The sequence below is a fragment of the Xenopus laevis genome, chromosome 5S (genome assembly GCF_017654675.1).
Source record: "Xenopus laevis strain J_2021 chromosome 5S, Xenopus_laevis_v10.1, whole genome shotgun sequence".
NCBI classification, from domain to species: domain Eukaryota; kingdom Metazoa; phylum Chordata; class Amphibia; order Anura; family Pipidae; genus Xenopus; species Xenopus laevis.
This window is the reverse complement of record NC_054380.1, coordinates 63,182,914-63,190,766: the sequence shown is the minus strand read 5'-3', so window position 1 is coordinate 63,190,766 and position 7,853 is coordinate 63,182,914. Positions and strand designations below refer to the sequence as shown.

At 43.9% G+C, this 7,853-nt stretch overlaps 1 long non-coding RNA gene across 1 annotated transcript; it reads left to right on the top strand.

The window, feature by feature from the left end:
- The first annotated feature begins 636 nt into the window (after positions 1–636).
- Positions 637–6,345, top strand: LOC121394241. The gene is made up of 2 exons (XR_005961575.1): positions 637–1,473; positions 6,157–6,345. It is a non-coding gene; the product is annotated as an uncharacterized LOC121394241 (long non-coding RNA).
- Positions 6,346–7,853: the final 1,508 nt, after the last annotated feature.

Here is a 7,853-nt window from a genome sequence, read left to right as displayed (position 1 = left end):
GCCTCTGATTTTCTGTGGGCTATAGGGGGGATCGCTGTGCCTCTGATTTTCTCTGGGCGATGGGGGGGATCGCTGTGCCTCTGATTTTCTGTGGGCTATGGGGGGATCACTGTGCCTCTGATTTTCTGTGGGCTATGGGGGGGATCACTGTGCCTCTGATTTTCTGTGGGCTATAGGGGGGGATCGCTGTGCCTCTGATTTTCTGTGGGCTATAGGGGGATCGCTGTGCCTCTGATTTTCTGTGGGCGATGGGGGGGATCGCTGTGCCTCTGATTTTCTCTGGGCTATAGGGGGGATCGCTGTGCCTCTGATTTTCTGTGGGCGATGGGGGGATCGCTGTGCCTCTGATTTTCTCTGGGCTATAGGGGGGGATCGCTGTGCCTCTGATTTTCTCTGGGCTATAGGGGGGATCGCTGTGCCTCTGATTTTCTCTGGGCGATGGGGGGATGGCTGTGCCTCTGATTTTCTGTGGGCTATGGGGGGGATCACTGTGCCTCTGATTTTCTCTGGGCTATGGGGGGGATCACTGTGCCTCTGATTTTCTGTGGGCTATAGGGGGGATCGCTGTGCCTCTGATTTTCTGTGGGCTATAGGGGGGATCACTGTGCCTCTGATTTTCTGTGGGCTATGGGGGGGATCACTGTGCCTCTGATTTTCTGTGGGCTTTGGGGGGGATCGCTGTGTTTCGATTTCTGTGGGCGATGGGGAGATCATTGTGCCTCTGATTTTCTGTGGTGTTGGGGATCACTGTGCCTCTGAAATTCTTTGGGGTAAAGGGGGGGCTGTGCCTTTGAATCAGTGGCATGAGTGGGGTGTCACTGTGCCTCTTCTGTGGGTTGAGGGTGTGTTATTGTGTTATTAGCGGGGGGGAGGGGAGTCACTGTATATTTGAAAGTCGATGGGGTGGGAGTAGGGTTGCCAGCTGGCCTGTATTTCCTGGCCTGGCTGGTAAAAATGTTGCATGATTGCAATGTTAAGTATAGGGAAAAACCATAAAAACATAGGAAGGCCGGTATTTGTTTTTTTTCTAGAAAAGGTGGCAACCCTAGGTGGGAGGTCACTGTGCCAGTCTTGGATATCAGAAATCCCTCATCCTCCTGTAGTGGGATATGGCTTCTTATCCCTTTTTATTATAACTTAAAGGAGAATTCAACCCCCCTTGATGTTAACTGCCCTTCTGCCCCCCCCCCACACACACACAGTCTTACCTCTGAATCCTTCTCCCTCCAGAAATAGCGACTGGAAAAGCAGTGTGAGTGTAGCGGAGCTTCCAGCCACCATCTTGTTTTCTTCTTTCTCCTCCTCAGCACATCCCGTCTCTTTTCGGCGCATGCGTATTTTTCAAACCCAGAAATTCACTACAACTGCGCATGTACCAAAAATCCACTCGATTCATGAGATTTAGAAGATGGTGGCTGGGAGCACTCACTCTGCTTTTCCGGTCGCTATTTCTTGAGCGAGAAGGATTCAGGGGTAAGACTGTGCAGGGGGAAGCAGGGAGGGGTACAAACTGAGTGGGGTCAGATGTGGACTTATCTCCTCCTTTAATTCACAGAACTATTTATGTCCTGTCCCCGTCACTGTGAGAAGTGAATCAACAGGCAGTTTACTCGCCCTTCAATCACCACACTGTATAAGTTTTGGAACTTGTTTAATGCTGATGATCAAAAGAAGGTAGAACTGTAGATACAAACAATATAGAGGTATCAGAATACATTCTGGATGCATGAGATACAGATGAAATGCAATAAAACATATATAAACATCTGATACGTGTTATACAGTCCTAATGAGGCCTAACACAGATTACTGCTGAGAGGGAAACACTGGGTTAAAAACTATAACCAGGATGCACATAGCAGTAAAATACACATAGTATAATGAACAGGCATTAAGGCAAAATGCAAGCTTACCAACGATGCTTGGGTAGGCCTGCTTGGAAACAAGGATGGGTGAGGATTTTACAGAGTGTAGTGAATTGTGGCTGTTACTACAGAAATGACAGCTTCCTCTCTGCACCAGGAAGTGATGTCATCAAATGTGACAGGGAGAATTTCAGAATGGATAGTAAACATCTGCCAGGCCGCAGTGCTAGAAACAACCAGCAGGGGGGGTACCCTAGATGCTCAATAGACATACTTATAAGAAATCATTACAAATGAAGAAATTGACAGCACTTAAAGAATAATTATGTATGGAATACAGACAAACGACTGCTGTGGCAGCACACTCCCCGCCTGGTATCTTAAGAGATACCAGATTTTAATTTAAACTTTAAAGTCACTCCTCAGGAGGTAAAAGTAAGACGAGTTCTGTAAATGGTCTAATGATCAAACCTGAACTTCCTTCTTTTGTAAGTTTTACCTCTACCTTAAGGACCCTACAGTCCTTGTCAGGGAAGGTCTTTGTCACACAACCCTTAGGCCACTCGATCAGCTTGGCTTGGTTATCCTTCAGAAGCACAATGGCACCTGGCTGGATATTAGGCCTGTCTGCTTGCCACTTCTTTCGTACTTCCAGAGTAGACAGATATTGTTTACGCCATCTGTCCCAAAAGACCTTGGCCAGACTCTGGATCACTTTTTCAATGAATGCAAAGAAATGTTTTTTCATGTCAGGCTTCAGCCTAAAGGACTTTTGTAGAGACCTGAGATGGTGCAAAACCTGGGTCTTGTTATTTGGTAGGCGCTGTCTTTGCGGTTTAAAATGCAGTGGAGCAGCCCAGCTGTTATCATTGTCCCTATAGAAGTTTCCCTTCATTATCTCCATGAAAGCAAGTTCACTGAGGGAAGGAGCTATCTTGTCATCCTCTTTTGTTCTTTCAAAGGCTCTGTGTCCTAGAGAGTCTTCTATGTAAGAGGAGTTCTGGACTGATGAGTCTTGCAGGTTCAGAGGTGTATTCAGATTGAAGCTTTCTTTTGCAGTGAAGTAGTTTGGGCAGGGAGTAAAATAGGATTTCCGTCCGTCATCTAAGGTGTTGGTGTAGTGGTTATGCACCAGGTCTGGCCTTTGGACGCCACTTACACATACATTGCCTACTATTACCCACCCCAAGTCTAGTCTTTGGGCATAAGGGGAGTCATGTGGCCCATTGATCTGGTCTCTTACTTTGTGGATCCTAATGATGTCTCTGCCTAGCAACATGAGAATGGGAGCATTAGGATCAAGCTTGGGTATCTGACTGACTAACGGTCTCAGATGCTTATGATGAAGTGCAGCCTCAGGGGTTGGAATCTCTGTCCGGTCATCTGGGATTTCGTTACACTCTATGAGTGTGGGTAGGGGAACAGTCACTTGTCCGTCTAGGGATTCTAAGTGAAAACCATGTGCCCTTCTCCCAGTGGTGTTAATGACTCCTGCACAGGTTCTGAGAGAATAGGGGAATTGATGGCCCTTTGACCCAAAAAGCTCAAAAAAACTCTGATCTGACCAATGATCTATTGCTTTGATCATCTAAGATTGCATACAGTTTGATTGCTCTTTCCCTATGTCCAGTAGGAAAGATGCTGACCAAGCAGATTTTTGAGCATGATCGGCCCTATGGTTTCTTCCACAAAACTTCAGTACACAAAGCTGTCACTGCTGCTGTACTGTTTTCCTGTCCCTCCCCGCCATGCTCTCCCTCAGCTGGAGTTTTCACAGACCACGGGGCAGGGCCAGGATGCAGGGCGGACACATGTCTATCGTTATTACATTCTATGCAGCTGACCATCTTACTACAGTCCTTTGCCATATGTGTAGTAGAAGCACAACAACGATAACAAATGTTATTTTGCTTCAGGAAAGTCTTTCTTTCCTCCAAAGGTTTTGCCCTGAAGCCACGGCATTTAAGCAGAGAATGGGGTTTGTGATGTATGGGACAACCTTGGGTAAGATCTGCCATCTTGGGGTCGATGGGCTCCTTCTGTGATGGTGTAGCTGAAGAGATGTCAGTCTTGCGCACTAAAACGGGAGTTTCTTTGAGTGGCATACTTGTGTTGGTTTCTCTCTAGTCTCTGGCCGTCAGAGCTTTGAGGAGCCAGAATAAACCCTGGGTCATTACGCCTCTTAGCTTGTTGGGTGACGAAGTTCACAAAAGAAAGAGAATGGTGGAAAATGTACATGATGCAGCTCTTTATAATTAGAACCCTGCGTGATCCACCTCTCTTGCAAGGAAAATGGCAGTTTTTGCACAATGCTGTTTATACCTCGGGCTGTGTCAAGAACGGCTAAGCCTGGGAAGTCACCTTCGTCCTTTGCGGCTTGGAGTTCCATCAGCAGGTCTCCTAACTCTCTGAGCCTCTGAGGATCTTTGTTGGAGATTTTTCCAAGGCCATCTATTCTTTTCCACAGTGACTCCTCTATGATCTCGGGGGCCCCATAGCACTCATCAAGTCTCTGCCACGCCATCTGCAGACCCTTTCTGGAGTCATTCACGTACACAGCTTGTATTCGTTTTACTTGTTTACCCGACTCAGAGCCCAGCCATCTTACCAGAAGGTCTATTTCTTCCTTATATGAAAGATTTAGATCTGTTACAGCATTTCTAAATGAAGCCCGCCAGGCCCTATAATTCTCTGGGAGATCATCAAATTGCACAAGTCCTTTAGTGATAATCTCTTGCCTAGCCATAAATCTTACCAGATCTGACATGTTTGGTTGTGGGCTGGTACGTCTGAGTGACGGCTGGTGCAAGGTATAGTTCTGGTGTCTGGTGGATGGGTGTAAGCCCCTTCCCTTTGTAGAGACAGGGGATAACTATGATGGTCTGGAGAATCTACTCGGTAGTGTAAGTATCATGTCGCTGGTTGCTGGTAACAGGATTTTCTATGCTGGTAGGCAACTGTGACAGTTTGTGGTCACTGCATGGATGCATGTCTACTGCTTCTAGGGCTGGATCAGAATGGCTGAGCGTTTGGGAATGTTTTTGTATATATTCCTCAGTTCGCTGCATAACAGTTTCAGGCTTTATATCAAACTGGATGTCTTGTTTGTCACTAATGTTGCAGTCAGTCTCTATTGCAGCCTCTAACACTTCTGCTTTTGCAGCTGCAGCTGCTGCTGATTTTTTCAAGCTCAGCACTTCCAGTGAGGCTTCTAGACATGCCCTTTCTTTCTTTATCTCTGCTTCTTGTTCAGCAAAAGCTATTTGTGCTCTGATGGCCTCTGCTTCAGCTCTGGCCAGTGCTGCTGTCTCAGAAGCATGGGATCTATATGAATGTCTAGATGAGCATGACACCCTAGATTTGGTCTTGAATGTGCGTTCAGACATCTTTGTGATGCTAGATGTGTGACTACGTGTGTTAGTACCTTCAGTCACGCTGTGGTGGATACTGTGGTGGACGCTGTGGCTACGCTGCGTTGCTTGATGGTGGTGTAGCGTCCAGATAAAACACAGCCTATGTCCAACGTTGTTCTACTGTCCTGTCCCCGTCACTGTGAGAAGTGAATCAACAGGCAGTTTACTCGCCCTTCAATCACCACACTGTATAAGTTTTGGAACTTGTTTAATGCTGATGATCAAAAGAAGGTAGAACTGTAGATACAAACAATATAGAGGTATCAGAATACATTCTGGATGCATGAGATACAGATGAAATGCAATAAAACATATATAAACATCTGATACGTGTTATACAGTCCTAATGAGGCCTAACACAGATTACTGCTGAGAGGGAAACACTGGGTTAAAAACTATAACCAGGATGCACATAGCAGTAAAATACACATAGTATAATGAACAGGCATTAAGGCAAAATGCAAGCTTACCAACGATGCTTGGATAGGCCTGCTTGGAAACAAGGATGGGTGAGGATTTTACAGAGTGTAGTGAATTGTGGCTGTTACTACAGAAATGACAGCTTCCTCTCTGCACCAGGAAGTGATGTCATCAAATGTGACAGGGAGAATTTCAGAATGGATAGTAAACATCTGCCAGGCCGCAGTGCTAGAAACAACCAGCAGGGGGGGTACCCTAGATGCTCAATAGACATACTTATAAGAAATCATTACAAATGAAGAAATTGACAGCACTTAAAGAATAATTATGTATGGAATACAGACAAACGACTGCTGTGGCAGCACAATTTAATTTTAGTAATTGTTTAATGACATCAGTTTTTTCAATTTATTTAGATAAGAATGTGTTCATTTATGTTTTTTTTCTTTATTTTACAGCTGCTGTTGGATTCCTCACATCCTGACTCCTTTTGTCGCCATCATTTTGTGCAGTTTTCTATTGTTTTGCCAGGAATGGAAGTGGTACTCTAAAGAAAATCTTTGGTTTTATTTATTGTGTCTTAGATTTGTTGTATGATCCTGCTTCATGTTTTCATTTATGTTTTAATAAAATTATAAATAAAATTACTTTTTTGTTTGATGTACAGTTTCTTTGGCCACTTTTTAGAATCGAATAGGTAAATTTATCTACTTGGCTAGAAATAGACAATGCACGTTACATTTGTCAGTTAGCCTTAGTTGATTGCATTGTAAGTCCTGGCTAAAGACTTTCAGGGTATTTGGGAGCTGTAGTTCAGTAATATGTGTGCAATTCATTTTGCACAAACAGAGAAAATGTATTTTCACCACACTTTTGTTTTAATCAGTTAAAATAAAGTAGAACTCTTGTTTAAGCTTTAGTTTTTGAGAACACCAAGAAATGTATCATTCATGTATCCACTATGTCTTTATTGGCTGCTTTCATTTATTCTTGTATAAATATAATTGAAACCTCCAGTGCCACTGGTTATTTCTTCATTTTGCAACTAACTACTCCAGTTGCTACAGGTGTTTTTCACAATTTTTTGGCCATAGGAGGATGCCATTAAACTCAATGTCAGATTTGATTATTTCTCGACTAGTACCATTCTGCCACGTTTGAAAGTCTAGGTCAGTGATCCCAACCAGTGGCTCATGAGCAAAAAGTTGCACCGTGTTGATGTTGCTCCCAGTTGCCTCAAATCAGGTGCTTCTTTTTAAATTCTATTCTTGGAGGCAAGTTTTGGTTGCAGATAAAACAGGTGCACTGCCAAACAGCCTCAAGATAGGTTGACAATCCACATAGGGGCTACCAAATGGCCAATCACGGTGCTTATTTGGCACCCCAAGAACATTTTTCATGCTAGTGTTGGTCCCCAATTACTTTTACTTCTGAATGTTGCTCACAGGTTCCCTGCTCTAGGCAATGACCTGCACTGCTTCTCCACAACTCTTGGAACCCTGCCTCCATGCAGTGTATATATTTCTGCAGACAACTTCTAAAAAATGCCCCTGTACACCACTGACTGATCGCAATGTTATTTGACTGAAATCATGTGTTTTTAAAGTGATGTTTTCCCGACCACTTTGTAAATCAGCACTTTATATTATATAACATTAAAAGTGTGGCAAGACAAATGTGCGTTGACCAATGTTTTCAACAAAAGGCTAATGGTTCCAGATTTGTAGAAAGATGCATGTTCTTCCAATCTGCTCTTTCCTGTATTTCAGGGACAGGTATGGTAGTTGCCTATGTGCAGATACGCAGCCCTTATTTCACATCTGCTCTGTGTGTCTGCACACAGGACAATTCTGTACCTGTCCATAAAAATATAGGAAGGAGCGAATTGGAACCATATTTATCTTTCTATACCTGTGGAGAAAAGCAGATGTAGGGCATCCTAAATCAATTTCCTGTAGCTGTGTTTGTCAAGTAACTTGTTGGTATAGCAGCTAGCCTTTATGAGCACACAGGTGTATGGAACTCTCATCTGAAATCAAGTTGATTGCTCTCTGTGATGTGAATTATATTATTTACAAGAGGTTGGTTGTGTATTTCAAGAAAAGAGTTTAGTATCATGTATATTTTCCTTCATTGTATTCCTCATGTTTCCAGC